A 13,854-nucleotide genomic window follows, 5' to 3' on the forward strand; every position below is an offset into this window, starting at 1 on the left:
AGAACACTTACACAAAGTAGAAATTATTTTTCCTGTAGTTTAGTGTGTTACTAAAATTTGTGCACGAATGAGCATTTTCTCCCTTCCGAATTTTTTCTGCCTCAGCTTGAGGCTGTAGTGAAATCATAATCTGATGTCTATGACAATATACTCTATTGCCAGAGAAATAAGTGCTATTGTATGTGACACTTTCAATACTCTAGCTTCAGTACAGAAACAGTAAGCAAGAGGGAAAAACTATAGCTTAATTTAGAGATGGGCTCAAATGATGTACAGTAGGGTTACTAGATTTCCACTGTATTAGTAGTCCAAAGGCACTTAAACTAGCCCCAAAGTAGCCCACTCTGTTTATCGAAACAAAGTTTCCTTAACACATTGGTCTGTACATCAAATAACAAATGAGAGCTTTCATTACATTCGTAGTACAAATAATATTCACTCTTTAAAAATCAAATCTCTTACAAGGTTTAACAGACCTTAATCCTACCACTCTAGAAAAAGTAGAGATTTTAATAAACTAAAGCAGTGCACTTAAGCTGGAGATGGAAGACTCAGTTTGCTATCTATGAAAATGAAGATCATGTGATCAAACATTTGTAAATTAAAAATAAAGACAGGAGTTTACAAGCTTCAAAAAATATTAAAAAGGAGAAATAGGACTAAATATACTTGAAACAACTGTGTTTTTCATAAATTGTCATATTTGAGTATTTGACTTAAACATAAACCCTTTGCTAAGTGGGGCGGGGAGAAAGGAAAATAAAAATGGGTCAGACTGAATTTATCCCATCCTACTTAAGTATGTATTCCTTTATGTTCTGCTCTCATATTAGAGTCTGGCTGCACCAATAATGAAGTTGCTACAGCGTTAAAGAAATGTTTCCCATAGAGATTTGAGACATTAAAACAAGCTTCACTTAACTTTCTTGATTTTCTATTTGAATAAAGACTGCTTCAAATATGTGCATTTTTACAACTACAGAAGTTGCCTTAAAAGTAACTTGAAAGCAGTGGGACTTGCACCCAGGAGCTCTCCTTTAGAAAAAGTATAGATGTCCTATTCAGCATGTATCACATAATTTTGGCCTAACTTAATTTAGTTATTTGCTAACAGTTCATCATTCCCCTGATGACATCAATTCTTGCTTCCAAAGACCCATCCAAAAACTAGAAGTCTTCATTGGCATGTCATTCTATATAAACATTTACCCTTTGGCAGTAATAGTAAAACTGGGTCTCAATATCAGACCCTTCACCACTTCTGCTTTTTCCTTCCTTTATGGCCTAATCTCCATCTGACTCTGTGTCCAAAACAAGAAGTGTGTTTGCAGAAGGTTGAGGCCTGGCAGGAGAAGGAATTCCACCCACCCTAAACTAGAACTACCTCACCCAACCAGCCAGAGCCTGGTGCTCTTTGACCACCATCACAAAGAAGCAGAGGCCATGGCTACACTGGCGCTTTACAGCGCTGCAACTTTCGCGCTCAGGGGTGTGGAAAAAAACACCCCCCTGAGCGCTGCAAGATACAGCGCTGTAAAGCGCCAGTGTAAACAGTGCCGCAGTGCAGCGCTGAGAGAGCTCTCTCCCAGCGCTGGCGCTGCGACCACACTCGAAACTTCAAAGTGCTGCCACTGCAGCGCTTTGAAGTGCAAGTGTAGCCATACCCAGAGTCTCTCTTCCCCATTCTCTACTCTTCAATACACACACTTCACTTCTATTATTGAATGAAACAAGCAACTTCTATCTTCCCCACTGAAATAATAATGGACAGTAAAGTAGCCCTAGAGAAGGAAAGTAATAAATGCACACTTTAATATTGCTCTTTTGGGAGCCTATGGTGAACACCATGTTAGTTGTGTCCCTTAAATGGCTCTGGAGGACACAGCTGAGGCAGCCCAAAATGTAACAGCCTATAAGCAAACTAGCCCAAAATACTGCAACCCATGACTTCTCAAAAAATACTGCAGCAGGCATTCCACAGACTTGGCAACATTTTTCTGATGATAAGCACCTTCAGCTCCTTTTAAAGTCAGTGGGAGTTGAGGGCACTCAGCACCTATCAAAACAAAATAACAGCAAAACAAGGACACTGGACTTCAGAAAGGCAGATTTCAAAAAGTCCCATGGAAAGACCAGTTAGGAAGAAAAGAAGTCAAAGGGGGCTGGCAGTTCCTAAAAGATGTAATACTTTGAACATCTTCCACGGGCATTACTTTGGAATGAGTTGATCTTATAAATTTCCACTGTAGATTTCCATGACTCTTCTCCATAAAGGAGGATAGACATGATGCCATGTTAAAAATTCATATTTTTGTTTCAATGCCAATCATGCTACTTTTTAAAATCTTTTCAAGTTTACACAAGTTGTTTGCTGCTTTTGATATTCTTCACTTGACATCTAGCATGTTATAACCAATGCACAGCTCCCTAAATAGGTAAAATGACTTACTATTAGTGTTTCTCTGTCTACTGTGATTTCTTTTAGGACATCGATAGAAGACAAAGTATATGGCTCTTTGTTGATAAACAAACCAATTCCATTAAATGATGTGTTGAACTAAGCAGGACAATGTTACCAGCAAAAACAAGTTCATCCAACTGTACTTTATAATTTGTCCATAAAATTCCTCATTTGCCTTCTACAGTTACTTCCATCATGGCATAATCAATGATCAGTGCAAACCCCAGTGGGGACATAATACTCCAGCTGTGATTTCTCTTACACCAGTGTAAATCAGGAACAACTCCAATGAAGTCAAATGGGGTGATAGCATTAAACCAGTGTCCATGAGATCAGAATTCAACCCAATACTCTTTTTAAATAAAAAACAACAACCCCAAAACTTAGAAAGCATGGTAATGTATTAGAACAGGACTTCGTGGTAGTCCTCATTCTGTACAGTGATGTGGGAGATATGGGTTTGGTTTCCAATCAGAGGACTAGATCCTCTGCTGGTATAAATCAGCAATGCTCCATAGAAGTCAAAGTAGTGCGACTCCATTATGCCGTCTGAGGGTCTGGCATACAGTGTTTTACTCCCTGTGAAGGCAGACTTTGGGGAACATGGTATATGCAGTAAGCGAGGAAGTACCTTGTATTACTTTATAGCTAATTATGGAGTGGTATTAATAGACAGTTTCCCTTTTCAATCTAGTGCACTGTTGCTAGAAAAATGTTGGCCACGAGTTCAGGGATACAAAAAGAAGAGAAATCTTGGAATACAAAATCCTTAGGGACTCAATATGAAGGGAGGGAGCTGGGAGGGAAGCCTGGTTACAGCAACAAAACTAAACTGATGCAGTGACATCAATAGACCTTTGGCTTTATCAGTATCTTGAGTATGTATTGAAGCAATGTTCAAGAACATCTTTCAGTGACTCCAGTGCCTAGTACAACATAGTTACAACATTATAAATGGAAAGGCATTAAATCCCCTGAGGCTGTGGATATTTTAGGATTTATCCAATAATTTTTCAATTTCATGTAGCTTATGAATTTGCAGAGCTGAGCTGCTGGAAAGTGACTTTTGAACACCATTCTTACTGACAAAAGGCAGTTATTTAAAAAGAGGAAATTCTCCATACTGCTCCTGCCATTAAGTGGAAACAAAAATCCCTTCCCTGCCCAAGCAGTGGTAGCAATAGCAGAGGCATGTAAGGTTAGAAAATAAGATCAGTAAAATGATAAAAAATGAGAATCTGGCTCACGCTGTTAAATCAGTATAAGAGACAAGCAAAAATGATCAAGAGGTGGGGTTTGTTTTGATTTGGGTTTTCACATCCTTCCTGAATCACTTTCTGCAATGTGCACCAACATTAATCTCTTCCATTCTTCTCTGTAATTTGCTGTTGCTTCCATCTGCTGTATGGTGTTGACATCAATCTCTCCCAACTAAGGGCGCTTCTTAAGGCTTCTTTTGGGTGCCTTTGTTTCCTCATACCAGTTGGATTCCACTTGATGACTTTATATGGGAAGCTCTCTCTGTTGGCAACCAGAGTACATGCCCCAAATACAGTAGAACTCTATTTATCCAGTGTAATTGCCAGATCAGATACTAGAGATAAACCTGAGAATGGGAAAATGAGCTGCTGCAGTGCCATCTAATGGCCAAAGGAGAGATCACCAGCTTCTGGGGTTTGCAGAGAGATGGGTAAGGGAAGATCTGATAAACGTGGTTCGACTGTATGTCTAGTATTTCCTTCTGATTCTAGTAGAGGCAAGCTGCTGGATGGTCATTTCTTGGATCTTTGTTGGTAATTAAATCTTTCCATCCAATGCCCAGGATCTTTTCGTAGGCATTCTATTTAACAGTTGTCTAATTTTTGGTCTAATCTTTTGGTAGATGGCCAGTAGTGTGAAACAGGGTTGCATCTTATTTCTGCAGTTTGGGACTGCCATAGACCGGATAACAAAGAAGTTGTATATTAGCAATACTAAAACTGGTATAGAATGATGTAACACTCTGGGGTTCATCCAGGCCAGCGAGGGCTTCTGTCACCTTCTGCCTGGGCCGTAACTAGGGCAGGTCAAGTGGGACAGCTGCCCAGGGCACAAAGCCAGTAGTGGTGGAAAAATGGGGCAGTGAAGGATCAGCCCCAGTGGCATCAGCCAGAGCAGAGGGTACTCAGCCCTATCTCCCCCATGCAGGATTGGGCCCAGTAGCATCAGCCAGAGCCCAGGGTGCTCAGTGGGGCCCCTGGCAGGATTGGTACCAGTGACCCTGGCCAGAGCAAGCTCTCCCTGTTATGCTAGGACCATGGCAGCAATAGGTAGGCAGAGCACTGAGTGCTGCCAGCTGCCTGACCGTGGGCCTGAGCAGAGGCATGTATTCTCATGCCCTGGGTTTCTGGAGCTGGCAGGAGTGAGTCTGTCTGTCAGCAGCTGCTGCCTGCTCCCAGCACCTGGACTGGATTCTGGGCTCACATGGCAGAACTTGGGCTGTGTGACTGTAAGCCTGTCAGCCACAGAGTTGGGGCAGGGCAGCCAAGAGGAGCAAGGAGCAGCTCCACTCTGTGTGCGGGGACCATAGGGAATGTGACCTAGCGTCAATGGCAGATCCCTAGGTGGCAAACATGGTGTGACCAAGCTGCTGAGAGGCAGGTACTCAAGGGGCATGAGTACTCCAGGGAGCTCCTCTGGGAGCATATTATGGCAGCCAGGCTCCATAGGTAGCAGCTAGCTCTAGGGGGTCTCACCAGCCAGCACCAAGCTCCTTTGGTGCAGAGGCAAGTGTGCATCAGGGGCAGGGGCAATGGATTCTCCATAAAAATGAGGGGGCCCCAAGTCCTTGCCCCTTACAAGTCCCTACCCCCAGGCCAAGCCAGAGCTGTAGGAGGCAGGCGAGCAGTGCAGGAGGGGAGTGCAATCCAGTCTTGGCCAGAGAAGTTGTTGGGGAGAGGGGGAGGCAGGGTGTCGAGGAAGCATTACTCCTTGTGAAAGACTAAATCAATTCCATGTTGTTTTTATTGTGACATAGCAATTATTTATATAAATCGAGGGTTCTCAAACTGTGGGTTGGGACCCCAAAGTGAGTCACAACCCCACTTTAATGGGGTTGCCAGGGCTGGCCTTAGACTTGCTGGGAACTGGGGCTGCAGGTGAAGCCCAAGCCCCACCACCTGGAGCCAAAGCCAGGGGGCTTCTGCCCTGGGTGGCAGGGCTTAGATCATAGGATTTCCACCTGGGGCTGAAACTCTTGGATTTTGGCTTCTCTGTCCTGGGGTGTGGGGCTTGGGCTTTTTTTTCTGCCTTCCCTCTACCCCCCACAAGCCAGTGAGGCTCGGGTGGGCTCAAGCTTTGGTTCTCCCCTCCTAGGATCATGTAGTAATTGTTGTTGTCAGAAGGGGGTTGCGATGCAATGAAGTTTGAGAACCCCTGATATAAAATGATTGCTATAAGTTTAAAGTTCTTTAATATGTATATCTATATCTTATCAACTCTAAAAGGTAATGTAATTTCCATGTATGAGTGTGAATCATGATATATTAGGTCAGTGGTTCTCAAATTATTTACTATCCAGCCCTTCTGTTATCAAAGGAAATAAACTAGGAGGGGAAAGGGTCAACACAGTAAGAGCATAGGGATGGCAGTTCCCCTATTTTAGAGGTGAGGGGATAGTAGAGTAGAGTCTCCATCTGAGCAGCCACAAAGGCATGCATTTTTGTGTGCTTTAAAGGTTGTTTTGGGTTTTTTCTTTTTTCAACCTGAAATTCTCCCAAATACTCTGGCAGAGAAGTAGAGGAGAGTCAAAATCAAAAGATAGACTAAAAACATTATTTTTATTTTTAAAAAAACCTCATGATTTTTGGCCCCAATCTCATTTTATTTTTGATTTCTTGAGGTTGGTAATACTGCATTAGGTCTGTAAGCTGTACCTCAGGAAGGAACCCTGAATATTAGTTCTACTCATAACCAGCAGTAGCTGCTACTATAGTTTACTTGGGCTATGCTCTTTTAAATAAAGGTTATTTATCAGAATCCACCCCAGACTCCTACCTGTCACCCACCATGGAGCAGCAGAGACATCTGTGCCTGGGGCAGTTAGGGGAAAGAAGACAGGCATGTGATGAAAGACACTTGACAAAGGTAATTTACTTTGAAACTATTTTAATTAACATTAGCGACCAAATCATCCCCATTGTATCCCCATCATCCACAGCTAAATTACATCAAGGATTAATTTGGTCTGGTAACTTTATGTAAGAATATGGAATTCAAATTTTAAACATCAGTTTAAATGTCAATTTTTGTTCTAGAAGATTAAAATTCTCTTTTAAAAATTAAATTTTGGGGCTCTGAGGGTTTGGGGTTCAGAGCAGAAAACTTCTCTAAGGTGCAAAAAAAATTAAAATGCATTTCTAGCTCAAATGGGATGGTCTGCATCTTCAATGCATATTCCATCATGTTGCTTCCTTCAAGTATACAGACCTCAGTAAGGATGGATGTGGGGGCTCTGGCAGGAGCTCACATGGAGACTTTGCTGCTGTGGTGGGAGCAGATGCTCATAGTGCACAGCCTTTTATTTGAAAACAAGCTGACAACTAGCAGAGAAAATCTAAACCAGTGGCTTAGCATTGGCCAGTGAGGCAACATCAACAGCAGATAGCCCAGGAAAGATGACCACCTGCTTTGTGGGAACATTTTCATTTTTAAATAAGCAAAAGTGAGAATCTGGTTCAAATGGTACAGGGGAAAATAAAACTGCAGAAGAGGATGAAGAGGCTTGTCTTAAAGCAAACCCCATTCTTAATGGTGAAATCCTGGAGGCTGTAGTAGCTCAATGATACAGCAGAACCATGACAGTTCCAACACATGAACATTGGAGGGCAGGTGTGATTAAAAAGGGACACCCTGGTATTCTGTGGATAGAAATCAAGGTGGCTTTTTTGCTTTAGTTTTCCCTAGGTTTAACCATATAAATTGTGATCTTAGTTGCGTACATGTGAATCTAGATTAACTCCACTGAAGCCAACTCTGTTGTTATTACATCACCAAGGAAATGTTAGTTTGATTTTTTTGTTTTTGTTTTTGCTCATCATGATCTATTTCTGTATGGTATAGAATTTTGAGCTTCACTGTGTTGAGAGGTCTGTGCTGACTTGCCTTGGGATCATATCTCCACTGGCTCATCAGTCCTGACGTGAGCACATTGCAGACTCCCCCATCCTTCCATCTAACAGCAAACCTCCACCCACACTTCACTAACGCTTCATAAAAATATATCATTGATGTTTCCAAACTCATCTGCTTGCCATGGCAGAGCGAGGGGAGGAGGGGTACGGGGTGTGTGGGAAGAGTGGGGAAAGATAAGGTTGCACACTGAATTTTTTGGGTATTACAGAGGGGCCATAGTCCTTTTTAATAAAGCTTATAGCTTGTGGGGCTCTCCTAGTAAATACATTTTCTTCTTAGAAAATGATCATGGGAATCCTTTTAAATATTGTGTCTTGTTACACTATACAGAACTCAATTTGATGTATTTATTGGTTTTTGTTTTTTGATACCAACTTTAGATATTTGATATGGCCAGTGTCAGCAAGACTAGTTGGGTTCCAAGGCTTGGACACTCGGTGTAAAATTAAAACAAATCTCTGTGTGTATATCTACCTATTTAGCTATATCTTTCATCTGGTATATATATATTATAATATACCAGATGAAAGATCATAAAATATCCTGCCCACAATCCACTTTTTTAATTCTAGGTTTTTCATTTCAAGTCTGAAATGGCATATAAACCACAGGATTAATGAGTATTTTTGCAGATAATTTTTATCTCCTCAGTTTAAAATGTAATTTTTATTTTTTTTTTTTATAAAATGAGGGCTAGGTTTACTGGATCTGAAAATCCATTTTCAGTAAATCATTTTACATCAATGCACATTTGGAAAAAATACCATAAACATGAGCACCTGTTGTAAGTTAGAGGGAGTTAGATCACTCTATGGGCTTATCTGAAAGAGGGTTTTAAGACATCAACATCTTGCTAATCAACCATTAAGTTAAGTTACAGTGCAAAATCTATAAAATGATGAACAAGAACCCATTTGCAAACTTAATATATTGCCTGGAAATAAAAAGTACACATTTTTATAATGGGAATTTATCAGCTAAAGAAAGTATTTGTACATAATCTAACATTTAAAAAATATTGGGGCCTGATTCACAGATACACTAAGGTCCCTCTAAAAATTCTTGCAGTGTAAAGGTGCCTTAAAGTGGGCAGAAACTGTTTCCTGAGAATATCTCCTGTGCAGGAGCAGGCCCTCTGAGGCAGTGTATGTGCTGGTGGAAGGGCTCTGCATTGGCCCCATTCTGAGCCTTCAGGGATGGATGGAGGTAGGGAGGTGTTGGGGTGTGGCCAGAGTATAGTGAACTGTATTGCACTACTCTACAGCTTCTGATGATTCCTGGGACCCATGGAGGAGGGAGGAGGAGGCATGGGAAGCAGGGCATAAGTTGGAGTAACCTTGAGGGTGGTTTAACTTATATCAAGGACTAGGCAGGCCACTTCATAAGTGAGTAGGGCAGAGCCATGTCCAATGACCTTATGCCACCTAAATACTGTTTAAACCAGCTCACAGTCCCCTGTTTGCTGTTTGAGCAAGGCAACAATGGATGGAATATAGACTAGGCTCTAGTTCCATGTCTCTGGGCATTTGCATTTAGAACTCCACTCCGAGAGAAGGGCAAATATATTAAAGCCATAGTTTTGTACACATCACATATCATCCCAGAATATATCATACCTATTAAACTTGTGTAATGTACATATTTTGTTATGCTGGAAATACTTCCATCCAAGTACACCGTTTTTGGAGAAATTAAAAGTACCTGAGTCTCTGGACTTTTTTGGAAGATGGCATAATGCCAGGAAACCAACAATTTAAAAGGGAGTCTGCTGTCAATCCTTCAAATCCATAATTTCTTCTAAGTGTCTGGTGATCAGCAATGCTGATCTGAGGGTAAAATGAAGCCAATGGTGATCAAGAGTGAGAAACTGCTTGAAGAAATCACTGATAGTGAACTTTTAAGTTCCTTGCTTTAGTTATGGTTATCATACGTGGAATGGGTACTTGTGCTACTCTTTAACACTATTGCAAATATTCTCCATAGTGCCTTCATGAAGAAATAAATACAATTACCATGGTATCTCTGAGAGCTAGATAAATTTAGACTGCAGTTAAACATAATAGACCTGCTTCATTCCTGATGTCTCAATTGAAGTCAGTGGAGTTACAATAAGCATGACTATGTCCTCTCTGAATTATTCTCCAAATGATAACAGACCAGAAAGACACATCAAAGACTATTGAAGGACAAGCTCCTTTCTATGAACACACAATTTAGTGGGAGCTAAGAATGTGATTCATGGGGGAAAAAATATACCCATAAGAATGTTATGCTAGATCCAACAATTTTAGAAGCTTTGAAAGTTCAGAATAGGTCTGGATTGAATGGGAATCCTCCAGGGAACACTAGATCTGTGGGTCTCAATTTTCAAACTGCAAGTCACAAAATGATGGAAAAATTATTGCACAGTCCTCCATATCTCAGTTTCTTGCAAAATAATGTGGGATTAAGGTCATAGGAAGCAACAGTGGGAGAGTTTTGGGGGCTGCAGGGCAGTGGAGTGTGAAGACTTTCTGTAGGGCTATTATAGGTTGTTGGTACTGGTTGAGGGGTAGATGTGGGCCTAATGCATCTACATTGGGATTGGTACAGATAGAGGCTTATTTTCCCCCCCTACCCTTCTTCTCACACCCACAGGTTATTTGACCCTAGGTCAGAGCTTAATTGTGGTGGTGAAAATTGGAAGAGAGGGGTTCAGATCTAATGTGTTTGGATGAGAAATGAAAAGGGCAGTACAGCGGCAGGAGAGAGTAAGGAGGGAGCAAGGCTCCCATTGGGCCCTAGACCATATAATTTTGCTTTTCCCCTTCCTCCACCATCAGTCAAGGGCCTGACCATTTGTGATCATTTAATCTCAGGATGTTTGTAAAATGTGAGCTAAACCCCAATATTTTCAATTTCAATGAAGATAATTGTGTTCTGCCAGTCAAGAGGCTCGATTGTGCCTTTAAGACACTGGCCCATATTGAAGGCTTTTTGGAGCTGCACAACTCCAAGAAATATTCTGCGCACTGCTTCCCAGATCTCCCAGATGCACAAGGGGAGTGACTGGGAAGCACTTATACAGAACTACTTATAACAATGTGCTTTTAAGTGCCTTCCCTTTAAGTTATGAGACTATTGCCTTGGTGTTATAGGGATAAGTCTTCCATGTTTTGTAGTATTTGTACAGATAGATATTAGGGTTAAGATTGTAAAGCTTCTTCCATACATTTTCACACTCTAAAATTTTCAGATGTTAGCCTTTTCAGCGCACAATAACTCTGAAACACTGGAACTTTTTAAATATACTAACTACATTATCAAGACAGTATGATTGAAGTCTTCAGTCTTTTGCTACCATGGCTTTTAGTCACACTTTTGATTTGTTTAGATAACTTTGTGTTATTGCCCACTGTGTACCAGGAGGACAAAACTGCAAACAGAGTTTCTTAAGTCCCTGAATATAGGTGCCAGTGCAATCTTCTCTCCATCATGTCAATGTGTGTGATTATGACATTTTAAGCTAGGACAACTTGAAAGAGGGGAAGAGTGTGAGGAATTTTAAGTGGCTGATCTGGTTAGGTCACAATACCCGCATGAGGAAATAAGGAAACAGATCAGCAGAGCCAGACGTGTACCCAGAAGCCTCCTACTGCAAGACAAACCCAAGAAAGAAACCAACAGAACTCCACTGGCCATCACATACAGTACCCAGCTAAAACCCCTCCAACGTATCATCAGGGATCTACAACCCATCCTGGACAATGATCCCACACTTTCACAGGCCTTGGGTGGCAGGCCAGTCTTCACCCACAGACAACCTGCCAACCTGAAACATATTCTCACCAGTAGCTGCACACCGCACTATAGTAACTCTAGCTCAGGAACCAATCCATGCAACAAACCTTTATGCCAACTCTGCCCACATATCTACACCAGCGACACCATCACAGGACCTAACCAGATTAGCCACACCATCACCAGTTCATTCACCTGCACATCCACCAATGTAATATATGCCATCATATGTCAGCAATGCCCCTCTGCTATGTACTTTGGCCAAACTGGACAGTCTCTACGGAAAAGGATAAATGGACACAAATCAGATATTAGGAATGGCAATATACAAAAACCTGTAGGAGAACACTTCAACCTCCCTGGCCACACAATAGCAGATCTTAAGGTGGCCATCCTGCAGCAAAAAAACTTCAGGACCAGACTTCAAAGAGAAACTGCTGAACTTCAGTTCATTTGCAAATTTGACGCCACCAGCTCAGGATTAAACAAAGACTGTGAATGGCTTGCCAACTACAAAACCAGTTTCTCCTCTCTTGGTTTTCACACCTCAACTGCTAGAACAGGGCCTCATCCTCCCTGATTGAACTGACCTCGTTATCTCTAGCTTGCTTGCCTATATATATCTGCCCCTGGAAATTTCCACTGCATGCATCTGATGAAGTGGGTATTCACACACGAAAGCTCATGCTCCAAAACGTCTGTTAGTCTATAAGGTGCCACAGGATTCTTTGCTGCTTTTACAGATCCAGACTAACACGGCTACCCCTCTGACAAGTGGAGGAATGATTATTGTAGCCTGGAAAGATCCATGCCACTATTTTTTGTTATGGAGGATATTGTACTTTAAGGGGGTGGTGACCAATGACCAATCTCTATTATTCTTATGGAGAATATTATTAAATGGAATTGTATTAGACACACTTTATCCAAACAGTTCTGTGCACATTCCATCTTGCTTTCAGTAAACTGAAGGCACATTCCATTACTATCCTACACCTATTCAGTGTTTAGTTAAACCTTATTTTTCCCAGGTGCTTGCAAATCGGGGTAGGCCTTTATGTTCTAGGGAAGCAGAGGATAGGCTGAGTCTTCCAAAATAGTAATGGTGTGGAGAACAGACACCCTCTTGGTATCATTATTTCTTGGGAACAAACTACTTGCTTCTCCATATTCAAATAGACCACATCTCCAGAATAACCTGCTTTTGCACACTGTGCCAGTGCAGCCAATGTAGGTATCCATTAGCCTCCCTCTATGGTCCACCATGTCCTGCATAATGAATAAATAACGGCCTTTTCTGTTTATATACTCAAGTGAGCCATGGGAGTGGAGAGGCAGATAATGGACACATGTGCCATTGATGATCCCACCCCAGTTCAGGAAGCTTGCAGGGTTTTTTAGGGGGCACCAGGGCCGGTGCTACTATTTAGGTAGCCTAGGCAATCGCCTAGGGTGCCCGAATAATTGGTGGGCACCGTTTTGCCGGAGGGGGCGGCAGGTGGCTCCAGTGGAGCTGCTGCAGTGGTGCCTGTGGAGGGTCCGCTGGTCCGCGGCTCCGGTGGAGCTGCCGCAGTCGTGCCTGTGGACAGTCGGCTGCTTGCGTGGCTCTGGTGGACCGCCCGCAGGCACCACTGCGGCAGCTCCACCGGAGCCACAGAACACCGGACCCTCCGCAGGCACCACTGCAGCAGCTCTACCGGAGCTGCAGGACCAGCACGCGGCAAGCCGAAATTGCCCTCCGCCGAGGGCGCTTAAACCCCTAGCGCCGGTCCTGGGGGACACTGCCCACCTTTGCCACCTCCGGATGAACCAAAGTAATCATTGTCTGTCAAATTCATCACTACAGAATCTAGTTGACTTGCCAATACTGAATGGATTAGACACAGATCTGATGATCTTGGATAGCTAGCTTCCAGAGCACAATAGCATCCTTCTTGTGGACTGGTATGGTCCCTCTCCTCCTCATTTCCTGCTGTTGTAAGGCTGGAGAGAGTTCCTCATGCAGTGTCAGGAATGTGGCCTTGCTAATGCAGAAGTTCTGTGCCCACTGCTGTTCACCTTCTGCTCCTGACAACTCCAGCTGAATTTAAGCCCTGAGGAAATTATAGCAAGAGTCCCAGCCCTCCACTCTTATTCCCCAGTGTGGCCTCTCTTCGCTTATGATAGGCTGATACAGGGGAAGTAACTTGAGGATAGATCACTCTAGTTAATTCGGTAGCATGGACATGTCTACACTGCAGGCAAAAGGTGAACATGAGCACAGGCATACCCATGCTAGCTTTAATGTAACTAGCACAGATAACAAGAGTAGTGTAAAAGTAGCAGCACAGGCTTCAGCATGAAATAGCAACCAGCGTACATACCCAGCGCTGATACTCTGTGCTGAAAACCATGCCACTCTGTCTAAACTGCTAGTATTAGCTCTGCTAGATAAAATATGT

The sequence above is a fragment of the Gopherus evgoodei genome, chromosome 9, assembly GCF_007399415.2.
Source record: "Gopherus evgoodei ecotype Sinaloan lineage chromosome 9, rGopEvg1_v1.p, whole genome shotgun sequence".
NCBI classification, from domain to species: Eukaryota; Metazoa; Chordata; order Testudines; family Testudinidae; genus Gopherus; species Gopherus evgoodei.